Genomic DNA, 27194 nt, shown 5'->3' with positions numbered 1-27194 from the left:
ATGAGTAACCCCCTCTACAATATCCCCAATAAGTGGTCAGCCACTTTGCTTGAAGATCTCTCTAGTTAGGGACAACCAGTTATTTCCTGGAGCAGCCCATTTCACTTTGGGGTAACTAATTGTTAGAAAGTTTTTCCTTACTTAGATGCAAAATATGCCTCTTTACAACTTCAACCCATTATCCCTAGTACTGTCCTCTCTGGACAGGTTCAATCCCTTTTCCTTGTGTTTTTCACTTACTTAAAGAGAGTCATTATTTCTCCCCTCCCCCTTAGACTTATTTAGACTCCACATGCCTAGTTCCTTCATTTGATTATCATATGGTATGAATTTAAGGCCCTTAATTACTCTGGTTTCCTCTGGATTACTCTCCAGATTATTAATATCCTTCCTAAAATGTGATGTTCATAGCGGAACCTGCTTATCCTGATTTCATTATTTCTTTCTATGATACTACTATTTACTCAGCCTTCCACATTTGGAATCTTGGTGTTATTTTACTTCTCTTCAAATAAAATCAATGACCATATCTGGTTGCCATGCCCATATTTTTACTGAGAATGGGAAATACATATCTGTAACCCTTGGTATTGGGGATACTGAGGCTAATGGATTACTTGAATTTAGGAGTTCTAAGTTTCAATAGCCTAAGCTGATCTGGTAACCACACTAAGTCCACGAGACACTGAGGGTTAGGGGGACACACGCTGCCTAAGATGGGGCAAACTAGCCCAGGTCAGAAACAAAACGAGTCAAAGCTCCTTTGCTTTGCTCAACAGTGATATTGGGACCATGAGTGGCCTCTGTACTTCCAGCTGACAGGGTGACAGGGAGAACTTACTCTCATATTTGTTCCTTAATTTCTCTTCCAACTACCATCTCATTATGATTCATATGGACTACTGCAGTGGTCACCTTAAAGATCATTTGACCTTCTCTTCATTCCATTTTAAATAATAATAATTATTAGAATAATAATTCAGAATAATCTTTCTTTTGCATAGATATGGTCATGTCACCCCTCTGCTCAAAAATCTTCAGAAGCTCCCTGTTGCCCATTGAGGAAATTTCAAACTCCTCTGCTTGTCATTCAAGGTCCTTGACAAGCTACAAACACCTGATCTTTCTTTCTTTCTTTCTTTCTTTCTTTCTTTCTTTCTTTCTTTCTTTCTTTCTTTCTTTCTTTCTTTCTTTCTTTCTTTCTTTCTTTCTTTCTTTCTTCTTTCTTTCTTCTTTCTTTCTTTCTTTCTTTCTTTCTTTCTTTCTTTCTTTCTTTCTTTCTTTCTTTCTTTCTTTCTTCCTTCCTTCCCTCCTTTCCTTCCTTATTTCCTTCCTTCCTTCTTTCCTCCCTTCTTCCTTCCCTTCTTACCTTTCTTCCTTCCTTTCTCCCTCCTTTCCTTCCTTCCCTCCTTCTTCCCCTTCCTTCCTTCTTTCCTCCCTCCTTTCCTCCCTTCCTTCCTTTTCTTCCTTCCTCCCTCCATTCCTTTCCTTCCTTCCTTCCTTCCTTCCTTCCTTCCTTCCTTCCTTCCTTCCTTCCTTCCTTCCTTCCTTCCTTCCTTCTTTCTTTCTTTCCTTCCTTCTTTCTTTCTGATTGGGGTTAAGACTTGCTCAGGGTCACACAGCTAGTATGTGCCAAGTGTCTGGTCTGAGACTGGATTTGAACTCAGGTCCTCCTGACTTCAGGGCTGGTGCTCTATCCACTGTACTACTTAGCTGTCCCACATCTGATCTTTCTAGTCCAAACTTGTCAGCTTAGCGATTATGTTTCTCCATAATATGGCACCAAATTAATCTTATTTCACACTACTCCATCTTGCTTACATCCATATGCATTGTCTCTGGACTATGTTCTTTGCTTTCTTATTTCTGCATCTTGGTTCACAATATTCTCTATGCCTGGAATGTGTTCTCTACCTTTTCATAACCTTTAAGACATCTTTCAAGACACACCTTAAGCACTGCCTGCTCTTGATTTCTTTAGGTGGAAATATCTTTCTTTCAGCATCTTTTTTTTTCCACCTCATAGCTCTTTGTACTCATCTCATGCACTTCTCATATTCTAACTTGTATTATATGACATGCCTTATCAACCCTACTAGAATAGGAATTGTATCATATATATCTTTGTATATCCCCAAAGTGGTTAACAGTGTATTGCATGCACATTGTAGGTATTTAATAAGTCCTTACTAAATGAATAAAGTTTAGGGTATATGAGAAATCTCATACCTGAAGGCCTTTATCTTCTCTGTGAAGTGGGACTTGAGGTCATCTTCTCAGATTGAAAAGGAAAAGAAAAAGGAAAATATCTGGTATTCCTAGGGTGCTAAAAAGTTAATGAGAAATGAATAAAAGGACAGATGAGAATTGCTGTTATTCAGTTGTGTTTGACTTTATGACCCCATCGGGGGTTTTCTTAGCAAAGATATCAGAGTGGTTTGCCATTTCTCTCTGGCTCATTTTATAGATGAAGAAACAGAGGCAATAAGTGACTTGCCCAGGGTCACACAGCTAGGAAGTGTCTAAGGCTGGATTTGAACTCAGGTCTTCTTGACTCCAGGCCCAGTACTCTATCCACTGCATCCCCTAGATGCCTCTGGATGAAAATAACAAAGGCCAATTAAAGTTTGATTAAGAGTGGAACTCCACTGATTATCTCACATACTTAAAATCAATTAGCTTTGCTAGGTAAGAAACGATTCTTGACTGAGACAGTCACAACCAAGCTGAAAAGAGCCTGTGCTACCTTCTTGAATCAATTAAAACCATTGCATAGGAGACTTGGCTAGCCCGAAGGAATTTATATAAAAGATAGGAGCTATCTCGGAACAAGACAGAGTTTCTGATGGTTTGAAAACATTGAGGAAAGCAACCAGTGAAAGGAGAAAAAGAAGGTTGGACTGAACTGTGGCAGATAAGGGAGGTATTAAAGATGGCCACTGACCCTATAGACATCTCAGAACAGAAGATCTGAGCTGATGCCACCAGTGTACCCACCTACTCCAGGACTGAGAGAATTCTTAAGAAAATTTCTGTCCTTTCTCCAACTTCCCCTTCCATTGCCTATCTGTCCACAGACACAATGTAATCTGAAGTTTTGTTACTGAAACATTTCCAGTAATCTGAATTTTGCCTGAATCACAAATAGACAGAAATAGCTATAATGTAAAATAGATGTAATAGAACAGACATAAATGTAAACAGAATAGATGCAGATGTAAATAGAAAGGCAGGCAGCCAACAGGCATTTATTTATTTCTTTTTGGCTAGGCAATGGGGTTAAATGACTTGCCCAGGTCACACAGCTTATAAGTGTTATGTGTCTAAGGCCAGATTTGAACTCAGGTCCTCCTGAATCCAGGGCCGATGCTCTATCCACTGCACCACCTAGCTGCCCCGACATATATGATGAAGACCTCTGGTGTTGCTGTGGCCTAATGTGCTTTTTTTTTTTTCCTTTTTGCTGAGGCAATTGGGGTTAAGCGACTTGCCCAGGGTCACATAGCTAGTATCAAGTATCTAAGGCAAGATTTGAACTCAGATCTTTGCGACTCCAAGCCCAGAGCTCTATCCATTGCACCACCCAGCTGCCCCCCAACAGGCATTTATTAAAGACTTACTATGTGCCAGGGACTGAGCTAATCACAAATGTAAACAAATCAAAATATGGTCTTTGTTCTTGAAGAACTTCCATTGTAATGGGGGAAGAGAACACATAAAAGGATGCTGAAAAGTGAAAGAGGATGGGAAAGGTCCCCAAGTAGGGGGCTGGGGGGGCATGTTGTCATAGTCTGGAGAATCAGAAGCAAAGCTGGAAGAAGAATTAAGGATGGTTTGCCTCGTGCTCTTCCTTAAAATGGAGATTCTGGGAAGAACTTACAATGGGAGGATGGTAGAAGGCTGTTCCAGGGTGAGAAGGCAGTTGTTGTTCCTTTATTCTCCAAAAGGACCAATGACATCACAAGGGTAATGTTTTGATTTGCTCATGAAATGGATTTAATTAGATTTAAGTGAGGTAGAACTGCTCAAAGTTGTCAACCTCACTGGCTCCTTCAGAGTCTTCAAACTCCAATGGCAACACCGAAGTCAGTTAAGAAATGATGAAGTCTAGAGAGTCAGAAGTAGAACCTTGGGGAGGAATGAAAGCCCAACCCTACCTGAATGATGGGAATTTTCCTAACTGAAGTCATGGAGCAATTGGGATCAGATCCACAGCTTTTCATCTAAAATAAGCTCCCAAAGGTACAGATGAAGGAACTAACAATATGCATGTTAGGGCCATTAAATTGACCCTAGGGTTAAAATGGACTAATTACCATGACAGAGTATTACATAAGAAAACATGACTTCCTAAGAATGCTTAGTAGCCCAAGAGAAAAGAAGGTGGATGGTGAGTGTAATCTAGGTTGGGCATGAATTTATTGGAATGTCAAGAGGGCAAGGGATTGTAGGTTGTGAATAACATTCAAATAGCTGAACAATAGTCTAGGTAGAGTAGAGAGTAATGGGAATAGAGCAATTGGCCTGAGAAAACTATACTGGAAGTTGCATTATGGTAGGAACTTTGCCTTAGCTAAAATTTATATTTACCTTGAAACCTAGGATAATGCTGTATTCACAGTTATGCCTTAATAAGTGCCACTGAATTCTCTTGAATGATCCATTGAGGATGCTTGGAATTGAAGAATGGGAGAAATGAGAGGATCACAGATTGCCATGTGGGATTGAGAATACTGAGTTAGAGAGTTTGGGTGAGGAACTGTGCCTTTTAAGGATGAAGCCTAAAGTATGATCTGATTGGTTTCTAACTGGTGGAGACATGGCAGTAAAATTGAGGAGGAAAAGAGATTTTGAGATTAAAGATTCTAAAAAGTATCATCAATAGTGATGTGGAAGTCATTGAAGTTGAATGTAAGGGACAAGGCAGAAAGGAAAAATGTGATCCAGGTGATCCAGGTAGTTGGATACGGGTGACTCATGAAGGTGGGGATTATGCTTGAGCTAAATTTTTTAGTTCCCCTGCACTTAGCACAGTACTGCATTCATAATAGATGCTTAATAAGTGTTTGTTGAATTGAATGATGGAGGGATCCACAGAGTATTTAATACTGTTGGAGCAAAAGATTAGGAGATAATGATCTGAAGAGAGTGGTAAAGTTAGGCGGCATAGACTTCAATATCTACTTTTCTCACTTTGAGTTATGGGAGTAGGGAATGTTATTTTCTTATAGTGGAAAGGTGAAGGAGAACTGGACTACACAGTCTCTTTAAGAGACAGCTATGTTTCTACTAAGAAGAGAGATGGATTTTGTTAATTACTTGCAATGACACATTAACATACCATTAGCTTATTACTCTAGGATATTAAATGCCTGAAAGAATAAATAAACAGCTTAGAGTGCTTAACTTATTTTTAGAGGGAAGATCTTACCTAACATTGTCTCAATCCATTCTTATCATTGTGTGGTGCCTAGCACAGTGCTGTGCACAACTAGGAGTTTTTAGCCTTATCTAAAAGTGAAGCAGCTAGGTAGCTCAGTAGAGAGAGCATTGGACCTGGAGTCAGGAAGACTTGAATTCAAATCTGGTTTCAGACACTTACTAGCTCTGTGACCCTAGGTAAATAAATCACTAACCTCTTTTTGCCTTAGTTTCCCCAACTATGAAATGGGAATAATAACAGTACAACAGGGTTGTGATTAAGTGAGATAATGTGTGAAATGTTTAGTGTAGAGCCTGAAACATAGTAAGTACTTAATAAATGCTTATTTCTTCCCTTTACTATTTAATCTTGACATGTAAATGAGTAAGATACCTACAACTGGGATGAAAGCGCATTGGACTGGAAGAAACCTCTAGGTTTTGAGACCTTGTATTTTTTTGTAGTGGTCTGAATTTGCTCTAAACACCTTCTTCTCCAGCCTGGTATCTCTTCCTTTTTACATACACTCTTCTCTGGCTTGGTATCTCCTCTTGTATCTTCTATGTTAAGAACTTTCTATGCCAGAAACTTATGTCTCCCATATACCCACAATAGGCATAGGTAGCACAGTGGATAAAGTACTGGGCCTAGGCTCAGTAAGGCTCATCTTCTTGAGTTGAAATCTGATCTCAGACATTTACTAGCTGTGTGACCCTGGGCAAATCACTTAACCCTGTTTGTCTGAGTTTCCTCATCTAAAAATGAGCTGGAGAAGGAAATGGCAAACCACTCCAGTATTTTGCCAAGAAAACCCCAAATGGGGTCACAAAGAGTTGGACACAACTGAAACAACTGAACAACAACAACAAAAATACTCACAATAAAAAACACTTCCCTGCCTATATCAGAGATGGGAAATCATATATACTTAAGCAAGTCCCTGCTCATCTGTATAAAACCCCTAGTTTTCTTCAACACCTGATCTGCTTTAATGGACCTAGGAATCTCACCTATCAAAAAGATAGCGAGATAAATATCAAGTAGAACTTGAAAGAAGAGATATGAAATAAGAGATATTGTTTGGCTTGAGAGGGGATCTCCAGCCTACTCTTTCATGGAGGTGGGAGGCAGGCAGATATTGTGCATGGCACATATTTTCTGACTTTCTCATTGTATTGAGTGGTTGTATTGATTTTTTCCTCTTTTCCTTTTTTGCCTTTAAAAATATACTATTTGTTATATGAGAAGGCTCTCTGGAAGGGGAAAGGTGAAGGATACTAGGGAAAACTACAATTTTATTAAAAAAATCAATAAAACCTATTTTTAAAATATTTTTAAAACTTATTTATTTTTAATTTTCAACATTTACTTTTATAAGATTTTGAGTTCTAAATTTTTCTCCCTCTCTCCCTCCTTCCTCCCCAAGACGGCATGCAATCTGATATAGGCTACACATGTAATTATATTGAACATATTTCCATATTAGTCATGTTGTGAAAGAGGATTCAGAAGAAAGGAGAAAAACAATGAGAAAGAAAAAAACAAAAGAGCAAATACTATGCTTCAATCTGCATTCAGACTCCATAGTTCTTTCTCTGGATGTGAATAGCATTTTCCATTATGAGTCTTTTGAAATTGTCTTGTATCATTACATTGCTGCAAAGAGCTAAGTCTATCAAAGTTGGTCATCGCATAGTATGGCTGTTACTGCGTACAATATTCTCCTGGTTCTGCTCACTTCACTCAGCATCAGTTCATGCAAATCTTTCCAGGTTTTTCTGAAACTTGCATGCTCATCATTTTTTATGGAACAATAGTATTCCATTCCATTCATAAACCATAACTTTTTCAGCCATTCCCCAATTGATGGGCATCCCCTCAATTTCCAAATTTTTGCTACTACCACAAGAAGAGCTGCTGTAAATATTTTTGTATATGTGAGTCCTTTTCCCTTTTTTTATGATTTCTTTAGGATACAGATCCAGTAGTGGTATTGCTGGATCAAAGGTTATACACAGTTGATACAGTTCAAATGGCTCTCCAGAATGGTTGGATCATTTCACAACTCCACTAAAAATGCATTAGTGTTCCAATTTTCCCACATATTCTCCATCATTTATCATTGTCCTGTTTTGTCATGTTAGCCAATCTGATAGGTGTGATGTTGTACCTCAGAGTTGTTTTAATTCACATTTCTCTAATCAGTAGTGATTTAGAACATTTTTTCATGACTCTGGATAGCTTTAATTTCTTCATCAGAAAACTGCCTGTTTGTATCCTTTGACCATTTATCAATTGGGGAATGGCTTGTATTCTTATAAATTTGACTCAGTTCCCTATATATTTTAGAAATGAGGCCTTTTTCAGAGACACTGGCTATAAAAATTATTTTCCAGCTTTCTACTGCTTTCTAATCTTGATTGCATTGGCTTTGTTGGTATAAAACCTTTTTAATTTAATGTAATCAAAGTTACCCATTTTGCATTTCATAATGTAATTTATCTGACAGGTAAACTACCTCACTCTCCTAATTTGCTTATTAGTCTTATGCTTTATGTCTAAATTGTGTACCCATTTTGACCTTATCTTGATATATGGTGTAAGATGTTGGTCTATGCCTAGTTTCTGCCGTACTGTCTTCTAGTTTTCCCAGCAGTTTTTGTCAAATAGTGAGTTCTTATTCCAGAAGCTAGAGTCTTTGGGCTTATCAAACAGTAGATTACCATAGTCATTGACTATTGTGTCTTGTGTACTTAACCTATTCCACTGATCCACCACTCTATTTCTTAGCCAGTACCAAGCAATTTTGATGATTGACTCTTCACAATACAGTTTTAGATTTGGTATGGCTAGGCCACCTTCCCTTGCATTTCTTTTCATTATTTCCCTTGATATTCTAGACAATAAAACTTATTTTTAAAAAAATAATAGTGAGAGTTTGATGTCATGATGTAACAGATTTAGGAGGTATTACCAGGCAAAAGCATCATAAGACTATGTTCCCACTATGTGACCTGAAGATTATCATGCCTGAGGCTCTGGTCACATCCCAGTGGTGTCGTCTCCTTTCCCTGTTCTTCCCAGGCCCATCCCCCAGTTTGAGCTGCTCTAGTTTTGTCAGGATTGGCTCCTCCCCTACACTGGGGCAGTGGGTGCTTCTTTAGTATCCTTGCCAAGTTGCCCTGTCCCCTCTTTCCTGTTCCTTGTATTGGAAGTTCCTCAGGAAACAAAACAGCCTTCTGTTAAATTCCTCCCAAAGGACTGTTGCTTTCAACATAGAATGTCTGGTTAAATCCTTTTGCAAAATAAGTAGTGTTAGATAGTATTTGAGGAAATTAAGGCTCAAGAATACTGGTCACAGAATGAGTCATTATAAAGTTCATGATTTTGCAACTTTGGCTTAATGTTCTTGAGCCAAAATACCATTCCTGACAGCATGGCTCCTGATCACCTCTAGGCTCAAGTAGAAAGTCCCCTCTTTGGAACTGAAACCCTTACGTGATCTGGCTTCCTCCTACATTTCCAGTTTTCTTACACCTGACACCGCTGCATGAACTGTTCAAGCCAGCATCACTGGACTCCTTGCTGTTTCTTGTATGACACTCCATCTTCCAATTTTACGTGCTTTCACTGACTGTTCCCTGTGTCTGGAATTCTCTCCCTCATCTCTGTCTCCTGCCCTCCTTGGCTTTTTTCAGGTGTTATCTAAAGTCTCACCTTTTGCAGCAGGTCTTTCGGAGGCCTCCTTATTCTTAGTGCCTTCCTTTGGAGAAGACCCCCAATTTCTCTTGTGTATATCTTGTTCGGAGGTGGCTGTTTAAATGTTGTCTCCCGCTTTAGACTGTGAGCTCCTTGACAGCAGGGACTGACTTTTGCTTCTTTATATTCCTAGAACTTAATTCATAGTAGGAGCATAAGAAATGCTTGTTGACTGCTCCCTTTCACTTATATACAGAATCCTTCAAGCTGTAGTTTGCCCTGAAACCCTTATTTGGGATTTAGGGATTGGGAATTAAGGGAAAAAAGCCTTTTTCCAATTAGCCATAACTTTGGGGGGAAAAAGTGATTAGAAGAAAGCTTGTTAGCCAACGAATACAAAGGTGAGAGAGAGGTGTCTTACTTTTTTGTGCTGTCTGTTCTGAACTATACTTGCTGAGTGCTGGTAAAGATGGGTTCTGCTGGTGGTTTTGAGGGATACCAGGAGCAGATGCTTTGCAAGTGGGTTTTAATCATACCCTGCAACAGACATGCTCAAACTGTTTCCAGCCTCTTCAGAAAAGAAAGTGACAAGTGTGCTAAAAAATTCTGTCAGTTTTGTGATGAGGCACTGGACAGAGGCCACCAGGCTCTTGGCCTTTTGGATATTGTTTTCTTTCTTTCACCTCAACATCTGGCACACTTCACTGGGCAACCGCCTTTTGATGTCCCTTTAAAGGGGGTATATTTACATCCTGCCATTGTGCATATATGAATCATTTGCAGTGGCATCTGTTGACTCTTATCTGTGATGGTGCTGAACTAGTGACAATTTACCCACAGTATTCTCATTTAATTACAATGGAAACAGTAGCTCACATTCATGTCACATGCCTCTGTATCATGGCATTTTTAGCATCTGGCACTGCGTGTGCTGTCGCTGGGCTCATATGGCTGTGTTGCAGGAGGAAGATGCCCAAGGCAAACAGAAACTGAAAACAAGATGATAAATAGGGCCCAACTAACTGCACATCATTTTGGAAACACTGAAATATAGAACAGAACTTTAATATGGGCAGCAGATTCTACACATTTTTTCCCCTGCTGTTGGTAGTGAAGGCAGCAATTTACAATAATAAGGAAACTGATTGGGCTAGCAGCGCCAGAAAAGAGGCCATCTAGGAAAGAGAGAGGTTTGGTTATTTTTATTTGTTTGTCTGCTTATATAATGGTGGTAAGAAGGATCCTGCTATAGTAGAGTGGAAATTACAGTGTCTCTAAGAATCAGAGGAATAGAGCTCAAATTCTGCCTCTGATGCTTCTGCTCTGTGACTTTACTCAAATTGTTTAACCTTGTGTGTGTGTGTGTGTGTGTGTGTGTGTGTGTGTGTGTGTGTGTAGGGTGGTGGTGGAGGGGGGAGTAGGTGGCAAAGTGGATAGAACACTAGGCTTAGAATCAGACACGATCATCTTCCTGAGTTTATATCTGATCTCAGACACTTACTATCTGTATGATCCTGGGCAAGTCACTTACCCTGTTTGCCTCAGTTCCTCATCTGTAAAATGAACTGGAGAAGGAAATGGCAAACCATTCCAGTATCTGTGCCATGAAACCCCGAACGGGATCAGGAAGAGTTGGACAGGACTGAAAAAGCAACTGAACAGCTTTGTCAATTGTAAAATAAGGGGGTTGGAATAGATGGCCTCTGAGATCCCTTCCAGCTTGAGATCTCTGGTCTTTGTATCCCTTCTTCCTCTTAGCGGACTAATGCATAAAAAACCAGATTTACAGAATGGGAAGGAAACTTCACAGATCCCTTGCTCTGACCTGCTGCCCCTTTACTGGTCTATAAATTCTCTCTACAACATTTCTGCCAAGAGCTCATCTGGCTCTGACTTGAACATCTTCACCAGAAACTCATTACCTCAAGGGCAGCTCATTCCTTTTCCAGGCAGCCCTAATTGCTGCAAAATTCATCCATATATTAAGCTCAAATCTGCCTCAATTTTAAAGCTTAGATTGTGTGAGCTCTGGTTCTCTGGTTAGTGTGTACAGATTTATAAGCAATAGCAACACATAAGGAATTCCACCAGACAAATGAAGAGGAATGGGATGAGCAGGGTAAATCAAAGCAAATGCATTTTGGATTGCTTTTTAGAAAAAAACCCTGAAACTCATTTTCAAGTGGAAGATGCCAGGAAGGAGAGGGTTTGGAGAGAGGAAAATACTCTCAACCTTATTGTAAAGAGTTCTCCTCCAATGTCACTCCCTCCAGAAGAGCTTTCCTTCCTTAGACTCTCTTTTTTTCAGACTTTTCTTCCTGTAAAATGGTGCTAGGATTAAGGTTCCTTAAATTAGCACCAACTTTACCTGTAATTGAATCAATGTTGCTTGTCAACAACCAATAAAACAAAATGTCCAATAAAAAGATAGGTATGCATTTGTGTCCTTTCTCCTAAGAAAGAGTTCTTTGAAGACTAGGGCTACCTGTTTTCTTTGTTTTTTTATTCCCTGTAAATAGTCTTCTTAGCATACTGTGCTTCAGGTCTATTTCTGGAAGCTGAATAGCATTGTGACCTTTTCCCTGCCTTTCTTTGGCCTAGAAATGAGATAATGGTGTTTATATTAAAAGTAATCAAGTAATTTCATTGTTAACAATACTATCAGGGACTGGTTCTCACAGCAAGCAATGGGAGGTTTTATTGATTTACTTTATCACACCCTGTTTCTATTGGCTTTTAAGAAAAGCTCTTCTAAGGGCAATATAGTTATTCTTTACTACCTCATAGAGTTAAATGAGATCAGATTTGTGAAGTGCTTAGCAAAGTGCATGGCACATAGTAGACACTAAATACATGCTTATTCTCCCCCCCCCCCTTTATGTGCTGAAGTTTTTTCTTTCTGCAACTACTTCCTGTTAAAGAACAATTAGAATTGCCCAGTGAGGTGCTACCTGTAACTGATATACCAAATAATGAGCACTACTAAAGTTTTCAAACTCTGAAGTGATATTTTCTTATTGTATCCTTCTGTTTGTCATTTCCTCCTTTATCTTTGCCTCCATCTTTGTTTCACTCCTTCCTGGCCCAGGTTTGAAACCTAGGAGTCACCTTCAACTCCTCAGGATCTCTCACCTGCTACCCTCCACCCCCCCAATCCAATCTGTTGCTAAAGCCTGTTAATTTCACCTTTGTAAGGTTAACAGGACAGGAAACAGACAGCAGGAGAAAAGTCAGGACACAAACAGAAATTTAATTTCAAAGTCAGGAAATGCTTGCAAACAGAAGTCCTCCTGAGGAGGAGGGCCTAATATGCTGGGGCAAGGCAGTGCTTTATATACATAAAAAAACCACAAGTGGGCTGGAGCATGACATAATCATCCTTAGGTCTTGAGTAGCTGTTCCCATGACAGGCTTTTGCGTGGACAATGCGGGAGTTCTTGGATCTTGTGGGAACAGCCTCCAGGTTTATTGTCTTCCAGACACAAACAGAACCAGAGTTAGCTTGGTGGAAACAGGAGTGCTCTACCTGGTTCGGTTCACTTAGCTGTTACAAGAAACAGGGATTGTGGGCATGACAGGAGGTGTGATGGATGGCTTTCAGGATCCTGGGAAATAGGGGGAGCTCCAAACATAGCTTCCTCAGTGAACACTTGGTGCTGGTCAAAGCAATACACTTTGCCAGAGGCTGAGATCATCCAGAACTGAAGGATTGTTGTTATACCAAGCTCAGGGCACAGCCGGCTTGCTGGGCCTTAGCTCTGGGAAACAGGGTGTCTCCAAATATCTGGAAAGTATATCTTTTACATACCCTCCCTCCACTCTTCTGACATTGCCCCCACTCTGGTGAAGGACCTCAGCACCACATGCCTAACTACCAAATAGCTGGCTGGTTGGTTTCCCTGCCTGAAGGCTCTTCCCCATTCCAGTCCACCTTTACTCAGTTGTTAATGCAATCTTTCTAAAAATGTAAATCTGATCATGTCACTAGCCCCTCCTTCATTAACTCTAGTAGTTCCCTATTACCTTTAGGATCAAATATAAAATCTTTTGTTTGGCCTTCAAATCCCTTCACAACCAGGAATTTGCCATTTCTCTTTCCCTCTCCTTTCTGGTGTTATATCTTACTCTTTCCCATATACTCTTCAATCTAGTGATCCTGACCTTCTTGCTGTTTCCCATACAAGACTCTCCATCTTTGAACTCCATGAATTTTCTTTTCCTTTTTTAAAGAAGTTTTTATTGACCTTTTCTACTTCTTATATCACCATAGTATCCCATTTATCTCTGTCTCCCACTCCCCTTCCCCCTCCCAGACAACCATGTCATAAGACAAAGTATTTTTTTTTAAAGAGGAAAAAAGTCACCCTAACTGACGAATACATTAAAAATGTCTGAAAACACATACAATGTATAACTCCTGTGGGCCTCCCACCTCTATTACAGCAACAGGGTGGATTGGCGGCAAGAGTCTTCTCATATCTCTTCATTTGAATTCTGTTAAGTCTTTATAATCTTTACATTTGTTTGTAATTTGATATAAATACAAATATATAAAATACATTTATTTTTGATTTTTTGGTGTGTCATTGTTCTATCCATTTACAATGTAGTAGTTAATGAGTATATTATTTTCTTGGCTCTGTTTACTTAGCTCTGCAGCAATTCATATAGACCTTTCCATGCTTCTCTGTATTTATCACATCCATCGTTTCTTACAGCACAGTAGTATTCCATTATGTTCAGGTACCACAATTTGTTTAGCCATTCCTCAATTGATGAGCATCTATTTTGTTTCCAATTCTTTGCTGCCACAAAAAGTCTGCTGATTGTTGTCCTTTGTTCTCAAAGAGGACCAAAATGATATTCCTATGCTAAAGCCAAATTTCAGGGTGTCTGACTATGCCTGATCAGACTCATACGAGTGCAGGAGCTGTGTTCCATCCTCTATTGCTAATTATTGTGAGGGAGGATGGAGCAGAGAGCAGTAAAATACTGAAAAATAAGGACAGCTAGGTAAGGCAATACTATACCAACATAGGAAAATGCAGTAATTTTATGATCATTAGTGATCAAAAACTTTATAGACATTTTTGTGAGACAGAAAAGCAGGTGCTTGCTTATTTCCTGATGATGCCAATGTATTCCACCAGTCTTTCTACCATTAGGAGATCTAATTTCAACATTTATAAGGCACTCTGGACCTGCACATCTGAGTCTTCAGAATCTATGTGCCAAACTCCCCACCAAAGTTAATCTCACTTGTCTTTGGCACTCTCATCCTAGGGCCCAGCTCAGTTAATTAATGACTGAGTCTGTGCAAACTAGTACCAGACCATGCTTCAACTTCATATCCTATCCAGCCATTCACCCAGGCCATAACACCATATGCCTGCAGCTAGGTACATGTTACCCCCTGCCTTCAGGCTCCCCAGAACAAACTTCTTTTCTAGGTTATCACGACCCTTGTATGTTGTCTGCTTCAGTTAGAATATAAGTGCCTTGAAGCAAGGACTGTCTCTCCTTTTTTTATATCTGTACCTTGAGCACTAAGCACTGTTTCTGGCACATAGTAAGCACCTAATAAATACTTTTTTATATCGTTCATTCAATATTCTATCTACTATCTTTCTCTTCTAGGTGTCTATAATGTGTCTAAATGGTATGGGTAAGGCACAGACTACAACTTTGTGTAGATTTTTCTGCTTATTTTATGGAGCAAGAAGGTAGAAGGCTAAGTCAGTCGATTATTAGTCAATCTATTAAGTGCCTACTATGTGCCAGGCACTATGCTAAATGTTGGGGATACAAAGAAAGGCAAAAAGTAGTCCTTGATCTCAAGGAGCTCACAGTTAATTGGGGAGACAGTACGCAAACAACCTCGTACAAACAAGCTATATGCAAGATAAACTTAAATCAACAGAGGGAAAGTGCTAGAATTAAGGGGGGTCAGGACAAGATTCCTGTAGAAAGGGGGATTTTAGCTGGGACTTGAAGGAAGCCAGGAAAGCCAAGAAGGAGGGATGAGGAGGGAGGCATGGAAGACAGTCTGTGAACATTCATGGAGTCAAAATGTCCCCATATACTCCAATGTATTTCTAGCAGCACTGTGTGACATGGGATACACTGGCACAGGACCACTTGGCATGGCATGCCCATATCAGAGAAGGTGCTGTGCTCTATGAGCAAACCAGAAGTGAAACGGTTCAAAGAAAATGCAGGATGTGCAAATTTGGAGAAGCCACCCCAAATGTTCATAAGGACTGTTTGTGGTACCTATCTTGTCTATATTTGTTTGCATGTCATCTCCTCCATTAGATTCTAAGCTCCTCCCTCACAATAATTAGCAATAGAAGATGGAACACAATTTTGTTATGTTTACCACCTTCAGTGAAGATAGCAACCATTTAACTTCTATGTGCAAAACATGTTAATATAGGAACAGTGTGTTAATTTGCCAATTTTTGAGGAATAGATTTTTGTGTGTGAGGAGCACAAGGGAGCAGAGGAGTATTAGTGCTTGTGGCTGCAGGGGAGCCTGGGTAAATACCAGAGCTCAGATCAGGAAAGCAGTAACCACACCTCTCCTTGGATCACACCACTTTGGAAGCAGTGAAAACTTGCAGACCCCCAGAACTGGCTCTGAAAATAGCAGCACAAAAAGCCCAAAGCTTGGTATAGTGCCCCCAACCCCAGGTGAGCAGAGTTCAACTGTAACATAAAATTCAAAGTGAAGAAATAGGGTGGAAAATTGAGCAAACGATAAAAAAAAAAAGAACTTAACCATGGTGGAAAGGAAGACCAAGACATAACATCAGAAGAAGATAACAATGTGAAAACATCTAAAAACAAAGCCTTAAAGAAAATTGCTAATTGGACACAAGTCCAACAAGAATTCCTGGAAGAGTTAAAGAAAGAGATAAAAGTGGCAGAAGAAAAATTGGGAAAAGAAATGAGGGTGATGCAAGAAAATTATGAAAAGAGAATTAATAGCTTTATAAAAAAGGCACCAATATATGTATATATTATATATATATATATATACATACACACACACACACACACACACACACACACACACACACACACACACATGAAACACCTTAAAAGAAGAATATAGCAACTTAAAAAACAGAATTTGCCTAATGGTACAAGCACAAAAATCTGCTAAATAAACGACCTCTTTAAAAAGCAGAATTGGTAAAATGGAAAAAGAAGTACAAAAGTTCACTGAAGAAAATAATTTCTTTAAAATTTTGAGGAAGAACAAAACAAAGAGAGAGGGAGAAAAGAAATAGAAGTAAATGGGATGGGGGCCAATACACAGTTAGTAACCATAACTATGAATGTGAATAGGATAGCTCAACCATAAAATGGAGGCAGATAGTAGAATGTATTAGAAATGAGAATCCAACAATATGTTTTTTTGCAAGAGACACACTTGAAACAGAAAGACACACAGTCATAATAAAGGTCTGGAGCAGAAGCTAATATGCTTTATATGAAGTAAAAAAGGCAGTGGTAGCAGTTATGAACTCAGACAAAGCAAAATCAAACATAAAACCAATTAAAAGAGATAATCAGGGAAAATACATTTTGCTAAAAGTTACTATAGACAATGAGTAATGTAAAAGAAGATTACAGCAAATTTTTCTGATAAATTTGTCAAAATATACTGAGTATAGAACTGAGCAAAATTTATAACAATGACAGTCATTCCCCAATTGATAAATGGCCAAGGGATATGAATAGGCAGTTTTCAGAAGAAGAAATCAACACTGTTTATAGTCAATGAAAAAGATATTCTAAATCACTACTGATTAGAGAAAGGCAAATTAAAGCAACTCTGAAATACTACCTTATATTTATCAAATTGGCTAATATGCTAGAAAAGGAAAATGGCAAATGTTGGAGAAGATGTGAGAAAATTGGGACACTAAAGCATTATTGGTAGAGTAGTTAACTGATCCAACCATTCTGGAGAGCAGTTTGGAACTATAGCCAAAGGGCTATAAAACTGTTTACATCTTTTGATCCAGCAATACCACTACTTGGTCTTTATCCTAAAAAAGATCATAAGAAAGGGAAAAGTACTCACATGTACAAAGATATTTATGGCAGCTCTTTTTGTGTTGGCAAAGAATTAGAATTTGAGGGGATTGCCCATCAAATGGGGAAGGGGTAAATGAGTTATGGCATATGATTGTGATGGTACTATTATGCTGTAAGAAATGATGAGGAGGGTGGTTTCAGAAAAACATGGCAAGTCCAAATGAACTGATACAAAGTGAAGTGAGAAGAGCTAGGAAATCATTGTTCATAGCAATAGCAATGCTGTTGTAATGGTGATCAACTGTCAAAGATTTGGCTACTGTGATCAATCCAATGATCCAAGACAACTTTAAAGGACTCATGATGAAAAAAATGCTATCCACCTCCAGAGAGAGAACTGATGAACTCTGAATGCAAATTGAAGTATAATTTTCTTACTTTCTAATTTTTCTTTCTTTCTTTTTGTTCCCAATGTGGCTAATAGGGAAAATTTGTATCCCATGATTTCACATATGTATTTGATATCATATTGCTTGCCTTCTAAATTGGAGGGGGGGATGGGTGGGAGGGAGAGAATCTGGTACTCAAAATTTAAAAAGAAAAGAATGTTATAAATAAATAATAAAAGAAGAACATGTATTGGAAAACTTGCCTAATTCTCCTAATGCTTGATACAGTGTCTTTGAGTGCTGGACTCAGAGTTAGGCAGATCTGGGTCCAGGTTCTGCCTTTGACTGACACATGGTGGTTGTGTGACCTTGGGTAAGTCATTTAAACTGAGTCTTAGTTTTCTTATTTGTAAAATGAGGAAAATATTAGTACCTACGTCACAAGATTGTTGTGAGGATCAAATGAGAGGATTGAATGAAGGAAAAACATTTATTAGCATTAATTTCAAGTGCTATATAAAAGTGCTGGAGATTCAGAAACAAAAGCAAAGATAATTCTTGACCTTATTGGTCAGTCAGTAAATGTCTATTAAGTGACTATTATATGCCAGGTGCTGTTCAAAGTGCTGGGGATAAAGATACTGAAAAGAAAGACAGTCCTGTCCCCATGGCCCTTAAAATTTGATGAGGGAAGACAATGCACAAAAGGAAGTTGAAAAGGGTATCAAAACGGGGAGAAGCTATGGCAAATCCTAGGGAGTGCAGGTGAGTGGGAAACGAAGAGATGCCTGGCCTTGGGGCAGAAGGTGCTGATGAGGCGTGAGTACCAAGGCTGATGTGATCTTATAGCATGATGGGTTTCCTGAGGGGTCAGGTCTTGGCTGAGAAGTTCAAAGGAGTATACACACACATAACCATATATACATATGCACGTATGTGTATATACACATATATGTATGCATTATAAATCTCTTGCACACACACATATAATGTATTAGCTCCTTAATGGGAAGAATTATGAAAAAATATTTTAATATCCTTAGCATTTTGCACAGTACACACACACACACACACACACACACACACACATACACACACACACGTACATATGCACACACACAGAGCATTGAAAACCTTAAATTGCTATAGAGATATCAGCTAATATTATTATAACCTAAAAAAACCAAAACAACAATCCTTTCTTAGGGATTCATTTTGCAAAGCAAACAATTCTTGGAAGCCACAGATAATTGGATTTTTGTTAAGCAAATTTGCTTAAAGTAAGGTATGCCTATATACTTTCTTTTTCTTTTTAAGTCTAATATAGTCTTTATTCTATAAATATTCCCTTGCAAAGTTGATAAGTTCTATAAAATATTAGGAAATTATCTGCACATTTGAAGAAAAGTTAAGGAAACATTAAAACCATGAAGTTTCATTAAAAATGGAATAGATTGGAAAATGTAATAAAAATGCTTTAATGGAGGTTCTCTCCTTACCTCCCTTCCCTCATTGTTGAAACTGAAAAAAAAAAGAATGCATCTACTCTCTTGGTAGAAAATGTAATTTCTGAAAGCAATAAACAGACTACAAGGCATAAACTCTTTTAAAAATGAGGGAATAATTTTACAAAATTAAAAACCAAAGGGATGAGATGCATTCTCTTTGGCAGACTAAGAAAGGGAGGCAGTCATCACTATGATTTGGGAACAACATTTAAACAAAAGCCAGACTATCAGACAGGAATACTTTTTAAAAGCTGTGAATGATAAATTTCCATTTCCAAACTGAATGTCTAAATAATTTTCTAGTCATAAAAGATAGGCACATTATTATGCTTATGCAAATGGCCACAGCTGAATCTCCTGAATGATATTCTGACTCTCCAGAGATAAAGTTTCCCTACCTCCCAAATTATTTTTTTTGTCCTGGCTCCTATTTTGCTTTAATATTGGAATTCATTGAGCTTAATGCACCAGTGAAAAATGTTAGACTAGGTAATTCCCATGAATCATGACTGAACTGTTGGATCACACTGAGAGCCTCACTTAAAAGTGAGTAATACACGCTTCATGCCCATCATAAGTTAAGGTCAAAACTATACCTTCAAGAGAAGTGAAAATCCTATTTTACGACAGCGACAACAGGGAAATGTCATGATGAATTGAAAATGTGGGGAGATCATTGTAAAATAGTTTGGAAACAGAGGATTTTGTTTTTGCTGAATGACCTATATTGACTTTTGAATTAGATTGGTCTTTATTAATGATCTATATAGGTATTAACTACTCAAATCGCTAGGCATTTGCCAACTTCTTCTGTTATGTTCTGTGTAGACCTGCCTACATAAGTTTCTTTTTCCTATGTAGGAACTGAAAATAAGAGTTGGTTTTGCCTTTGTGCTCATTGCTAGCCAAAAGTTAACTGCCATCCTTCCACTTTTTCCTTCTTTTTCAAGGTGGTGACTGAGGATGACACAGGAAGAAAGTGGGCAAAAACTGGAAATGCAGGGAATCATAAGTTGGGAAAACCAAGACTTGGAGAGGGAAAATGACTTGCTCAAAGTAAGAGTGAGTTCCCGAACTAAGATTCAAACCTAGGCCCTCTGACTACAAATCTCATGCTATCATTAACCTACCCAGTACCTGTCATGAACCAGAAACTCTAGGAAAAAAACTTGCTTATCATAAAGCATTCATTCAATTGCATTCCTTTTCAGATGATTAAATGCATCAAACATAATGTGTCAATGTTGGAGCCATTTTTCCCAGAGTTCCTCTAGGAGTCTCTAACTGATAGCCTAATATTGTTAGCACACTATTCTTCCTTATATTATTTTATACTTGCTTTTTTTGTGTCATAGGGCCTGAAGGATGTCCAGGGAAAAGCTGGCATTCCATTTGAGGATGGATTGAAAAGAGCCTGGAAACCAGGGGATTTTGTAGGGACAAGATAGTGGAACTCAAGTATTTGAGGAGCTATCACATGGAAGAGGTATTACTTTGTCTCTGTCCAAGAGGACTGAATGAGCTAGAATGAGGAGAAATTGCAGAGAGGCAGATTTAGATTTGATGTAAGGACGACTATTAAAACAGTTAGAGCTCTGTAGACTTGGACTACTGAAGTGAGAGGCTGAGAGAAGACAATATGACTTTCTACTTCATTTATGAAATCGAAAAAGCTATGGAAAAGCTCAAACATGGATAGCTTTATTGCTAACAGCATTATTGCTAACTAGAGGCTGGGGAATTCTCTGGGAGCCTTGTGTTAACATGACCTTTGATTGGCTTATTTGTATGGATCAGCTTATCTTTATTGGTCTCTCTACTCTCAGCCCCAAAGAATGGAAGTTCTATAGGAAGGGGAAAAACAAAACTGATTGGCCCAATTTAAACAAATGAGTTTGGTGGATTTGGGTTTGTGAAGTTCAGCATAGGGCTGACAGATTCCTCTGGGAAGGAAATGTATATGCAGTACTGGAAAAAAATGGTTCAATTTTTCTCTTAACATTTTTATGTTCTGCCTCACTGAATATTCAGTTGGTTGAAGAGCAGGATACTACTGAAAAGAGTTGTTTCATTTTTCTGTTGTGTCCAAGTCTTCATGACCCCATTTGTGATTTTCTTGGCAAAGATTCTGAAGTGGCTTGCCATTTTCTTCTCCAGCTCATTTTATAGATGAGGAAACTGAGGTAAACAGGGTTAGGTGACTTGTCCAGGGTCATACAGCTATTAAGTGTCTGAGGCCAGATTTGAACTCAGGAAGAGGAGCTTTCCTAACTCTAGGCCCAGCACTCTATCCACTGTGCCACCTAGCTGCCCTTCTTGCTTTGTTAAAAGTACATATTCTACCAATAGCTAGGAGAGGTATATTCTATTTCTCTTATAATTTTTATAATAATATGACCTTTAATATTAAGGTTATATTTCCATATAGAATGTACTGTGGAGTGTAGTCTAAGTTGATGGTCTAAGCTGAATTTCTGCTAAACTGTTTTTGAGTTTTCCTGGCTGTTTTTTAAAAAAATCAAATAGGGAGTTTTTCTCTAAGTAATTTATGCTTTCTGGTTAATCACAATTTATGAAAGTTCTGTTGTTCCTGAATTTTCTATCTAGTCTGTCTGGCTAGAGGTCTAGCTCTCTATTCTTTTTCTTCTTTTTTTTTTGGTGAGGCAATTGAGGTTAAGTGACTTGCCTAGGATCACACAGCTAGTAAGTGTCAAGTGTCTGGTCTGACATCAAATTGAACTCAGGTCCTCCTGACTCCAGGGCCAGTGCTCTATCCACCATGCCACTCAGCCGCTCCTATCTCTCTATTCTTTAACTACTAGCAGATGGGTTTTTGAAGGCTGATGCTTCATAATATAATTTGATGTCTGGAAGGTGATTCCCCCTTCATCCTTACTTCTTTTCATCATTTCCCTTGATATTGCAGATTTTTTTTTTCCAAATGAATTTTGTTATTATTTTATCAAGTTCTGTAAAGTATCCTTTTGGTAATTTGATTGGTATAGCATTAAAAGCTTCAATTATTTTTGGTAATATTGTCACCAGAAGTTCAGATATTTGTAGCTCTGGAGCTATAGGTCTGTGGCCCCTGCCAGGTTTTTGTTCCTGAAGGGCTGAAGCCCCACTGACTTTTTGTTGCTGCCCAAGCAAATTTCTGTTTCCAGGAGCTGAGGTCTCCATGGCACTGAAAGGAGTGAGGGGGCCTCAAGTGTAAGGACAGATTTTGTTGTGAGCCTGTGTCATGTATTTGAATGTGCTAGTGCAGCCTTGGTGCCAGTAACATGGGAGGTGGGGGAAGGATGATGAATGAGATCAGGGTCAGTAAGTGTCAGTTCAGGGTTTGGGGGCTTTTATTTTTTTGGTCTTCTTTTGGATTCTGGGTGACAGCTAAAGTTGCTTTATCTTTGGTGCCTAATTTCTGTTTGGAAGGGATCATACAAAAAATCTAGTCGTCCATCTTGTTGCTCACATGACCTGCGAAATTTCTTAGTAAATTCTGCTTTTATTTGTATCTCCAGAATTAAGCACAATGCCTGGTGAGTAGCCCTTAATGAATGCTTGATGACTGAAAGGAGGCTTTGCTAAGATGAGGGTGGGAGTGGAGTTCAGGGTGGAGGTGGGGAAAGGAAGCTTGTTTGCCCTTAGGCAAGGTGGATATAGTTCAACGAAATTTCTTGAAACTTAACAAGAAAAATGTATCCTGCCAGGTTTAAGAGTATGCTTGAGAAATACCATCCTGAAAAGAGATTTTTTTCCCCCCTTTATTATCCTCATTATAAACTTCAAAAATACAGGAGGTTCGAATATAATTGCCACTTTAACCTGAACCAACTCATTATGACTTTGGTGCTAGAATATTCTTGCTGGATGGGTTTTTGTTCTTTAGCTAAGCACATTGATGCTGTGTTTAATTGGCTCAGCTCTTGTTCTTAACAGTAATTCATTCTGAATGCCAGAGTGTAGTGCCTGATTTTTGCAAAGGTTAATCTATAGGTGTAATGAGAAATAAAGATTAAACATCATTGACATTCTGCTTTCACATCCATTGTGGCTAAAATATTTATACTTGAACAGAAATCAATTTAAGAAGCAGGCGTTGCTTTGCAATTTGTCTCATTAATCAGCAGCTTTAATTAACAAATGCTTCCCCTTGATGAATTATTTTCAAATATACCATGGAGTGGTAATTTCCAAGATAGCCACCTGGAAAATTTTTCTTTCTTCTTGGTTTTTTTTTTGGGGGGAGGAGGGATAGCGAGTAGACAGGGAAGATTTGTTTCTAAAATGAAAAAAAAATGGTAAAAAGCAACAATAAACCTGTAGTTTGCAGGTGTGGGGTGTGTGTGTGTGTGTGTGTGTGTGTGTGAGAGAGAGAGAGAGAGAGAGAGAGAGAGAGAGAGAACATGGTATTTGGAGTCAAGAGACTTGTCACATGTGGTTCCATGACTGATTTATAATCCATAACTAGAAGCAAGTCACTTTAATGCTCTGTCTCTGTTGCTTTATTTGTAAGATGAGAATATCCTTCTCTTGTCTACTTAGTAGAGGTGTTGTGATTATGGTATTTTTCTGAAATCTCACAGGTCAGTGAGGATGAATTAGTTTTTTATCTTTGAGTTGTTTTGAACTTCTTTGAGAAAGGTCTAAAGAAAGCCAAATTATTATTAAAATTGTTATTCCACAAATTTGGAGAAATTTCTAAGGCAGAGGTCAACTGCTCACCTGTCATTGATGGCTGAAGCTTTCTTTGCCACTCCTAGAATGGGAACATAGCTGTCATTTTGCTTATTTTTTTCTGAAGCGCGTTTTCCTTTGAAATTGTTGGCTATTTTTTCTTTCTTCTTCAAAGCATTAACATTTCCTGACCTCCCCCCACTTCCATTTTATCGTGGGAAGTGAAAACAAATCTAAGTGAACTGTTGAAAAGAAGTAGGGAGGCTGCTGGGGATCTCCATTTCGAATCCCCAACCAGAAAATTTAGCCATTTTAGCTCTTTTGTGCCTCTGTGTGTGTGTGTGTGTGTGTGTGTGTGTGTGTGTGTGTGTGTGAAGTGAGAAGGGCTTATAAAAGTTCTTTCAAGGGTTCTCTTTCTCACTAATTCTTTTTCCTTTTCTCTTTTTTCACCACAGTGTAGGCATCCTACGCAAGATCTTTAACTGCCTTCATATTGGCTCTCATGCCTGGAATGTTTTTTTCTCCCAAACTCAGACTCTTGTAATCCCTGGCATCTTGTAAGACTCAATTCAAATATCACCTTCTGCAGTAGGTCTTTTCTCGTTCCCATAGCTACTGTGGACTTGCCCTCTAAGATTCCATTTACTCTGTATTTGCTTCATATATACTTAATTATATAGGTTGTGTCCACCAATAGAAAGAAAGATCCTTGAGGGCAGGAACTGCTTTTTGTTCTTTCTTTATATTCTTTGTGCTTAACACAGCACCTAGCACAAAAGAAGCACTTAGTAAATTTTAGATGTTAAGTTTGTTTACCTACCTGCTATAATTTTGGGAATACTTGAAAAAGCATCTGTTCCTCTTAAATATATCACTCTTGCCTAGCTTGCTGATACAGTAAAAAAAAAATAATGATAGTTGATGCAAAGTACTTTGTAAATTTATGTTACTGGATTCTTAAAAAAACCCTTGGGGGAAGGTAGTAATGATATAATTATACAGTACTCATTTTACAGAAATGTCTTGGGATAGAAGTGGCCTTGGGATCTCCATGGCTATAAGCTATGGCAGGCTCTGCAATGTTGGAAAGTCTTTGAATGGGCACATCAACAGAATAAGTCCACTAAGGGCCAGTCTAACAAAGTACTGTGAGAGGCTTGTCACCAGTAGGCTGGCTGCTTGGTAACGAAATCTTTGTCAACCTATAGAACAAAGAAAATGCCAAAATGGTCCTCATCTCATTCCTTTGTGGTCCCCTTCTGCTTCAGTCATGACAGTGGTAGAGGGGCAGGGAAGGGGATAGAGGCTGCTAACAATGACATAATTTTGAGATTGTCTCTAAACTTTAGCATTTTCCTTGTTAGTACTGTAAATATGAGATCACTGCCCAATGATGAATGAGTGGCCACTCTGCTAGAGGAGCTATATCACAACAGTCTTGGCATTCTTACTAATAACCAAACCTGAAGAAAGAAGGAATTGCAGCGAAGTGGAAGAATTGCTCACAGGTCACTCCTTGGAGAGGCAAAGAACGGAGTTGGCACGGTTGGTTCCATTTTCCAAATGACAATTCTTCAAATACTTGAAGATGGGTATTTTGTCTCTTCTTTTTTCACTTTGTCAAACTAAACATCCTAATTCCTTCTGCTGATCCATTTGTGGCATGTTCTTCATCATCTTTCCCATCTGGTTCACCTCCTCTGGCCTGGCTCTAGCTTACCAACGTATTTCCTAAAACATGGCACTCAGAACCATACACAATTCTATAGGTATTGACTGACTAAGAACAACAGTCAATCCCTTCTTAACCCACTTGATAACTTACAAATGATCCCTAGGGTGGCCCCAAGTTTCTTTGGCCTATCTGTATGTGATTCTGGTGTGCCATCATTTCAATTCAAAAGGCTTTTAGCATTTAGCCTTTTAGCTTCCTATGATTGAGACGTGCTGTCTGGTTAAGGTATCAAGGCTAAAATAATACGTGTTGGTTTCAACTTCAGCCTTATATATGTGAAGTGTGAAAGTTGGCCTCTGTTTTAAGAGGAAAGGCAAAAGGGCTGCAAGAAGCCACTTTTCTTCTCTCCATGTTGTCAAGGAGAATAAAATGCTCCTTGTTCTAAATTGTTGTTGTTGTTGCCCTTCGGTCATTTCCAACTCTTTGAGACATTTAGGGTTTTCTTGGCAAATATACTGGAGTGGTTTGCTATTTCCTTCTCCAGCTCCTTTTATAGATGAGGAAACTGAGGCAAATGGGGTTAAGTGACTTGTCCAGGGTCACACAGTAAGTGTCTGAAGTGAGATTTGAACTCAGATCTTCCTGATTCCAGGCCTGGTGCTCTATCCACCTCACTCTTCTTCTAAATTGTCAACCTCAATTAGTTCAAATTGAAAGGAAATTATCTTTTTGCCTTGCCATGTCACAGAGCTTTCAGTATGCTAAAACTTTAGATCTTTTTCAGATGAAATGTTGTCATATCTCATCTCTCCCTGCTTATACCTGTAAAGCTGATTTTTTTTGAAACCATGTATAGAACTTAATATTTCTCCTTGAGTTTTGCCTTATTAGATTTTACCCTTTCCTCTAGCCTGTTGAGATCTTTTTGGGACCTAATTCTGTTGTCCAGCATGTTCCCTATCCCTCCCAGCTTTTTGTCATCTGCAAACTTGATAAACACATTTTTTATGCCTTTTCCAAGTCACTGATAAAAAAATTTTAAACATTACAGAGCCAAGGACAGATCCTTTGCCCTTTCCACTGGAAATATGCCTCTTTTGATCTGTTAATGACTTCTCTTTGGGTTTGGAGTTAAAATAGTTCTGAACCCACATAATTACTATCCTCTAATCCACATCTGTCCATTGTATAATAATAATATTAATAAGTAGCATTTGCATAGAGATTTAAGGTTTGCAAAGTGCTTTACAAATGTCATCTCATTTTTATCTTCACCATTCTAGAAGGTAGATACTGTTAATTCTCCTCATTTTACAGTGACTTTTGGAGAGTCAAACAGTTAATAAATGTCTGAAGCTGAATTTCAACTCAGGTCTTCCTGACTACAGGCCCAACATTCTATCTGCTGCATCACCTACGTGCAGCAAATATCTTTTATATCCACAAGGAAAACAAAAACTTTATTAAATATTTTGATCATTCCCTTCATCTACCAGTCTAGCAACCCAGAGAAAGAAGTAAATGAGTTTTGTCTGACCTAATTTGTTCTTGGTGAAGTCAAACTGGCCCCTAATGGTCATTAAATGGTCACTCACAAACTGTACCTTAAAAGATAATGGACTTTTACTAGGAATAGAAATCAAACTCATCTCTGTAGAGTTCACTATTTCTACCTCCTTTCTTTTTTTGAAAATTAGGATATTTGTCATGTGGTAGTTGATCTATATAATGACTAATATGTGGGTATAAGACCTATTTGGGTAGTTGTCTTCAGCTTT

General features: G+C 38.5%; 1 protein-coding gene across 4 annotated transcripts in view; it reads left to right on the top strand.

The window, feature by feature from the left end:
• Positions 1–27194, top strand: part of LOC144454428 (uncharacterized) — a 192401-nt gene that overhangs the window by 40462 nt on the left and 124745 nt on the right. The window contains exon 3 of one of the 4 annotated variants that reach the window (XR_013482775.1): positions 20018–20246. The exons of the other annotated variants lie outside the window; for them this stretch is intronic. The gene's annotated coding sequence lies outside the window, so the exon portion shown is untranslated. Of the gene's footprint in view, positions 1–20017; positions 20247–27194 lie in introns of those variants that run through there. 4 annotated transcript variants of the gene reach the window in all.

This window comes from Phascolarctos cinereus, unplaced genomic scaffold (assembly GCF_003287225.1).
Source record: "Phascolarctos cinereus isolate Bilbo 61053 unplaced genomic scaffold, phaCin_HiC Scaffold_726;HRSCAF=1367, whole genome shotgun sequence".
Classification (NCBI taxonomy): domain Eukaryota; kingdom Metazoa; phylum Chordata; class Mammalia; order Diprotodontia; family Phascolarctidae; genus Phascolarctos; species Phascolarctos cinereus.
Note: the sequence above shows the minus strand (reverse complement) of the source record. Positions and strands in the feature narration are given on the sequence as shown.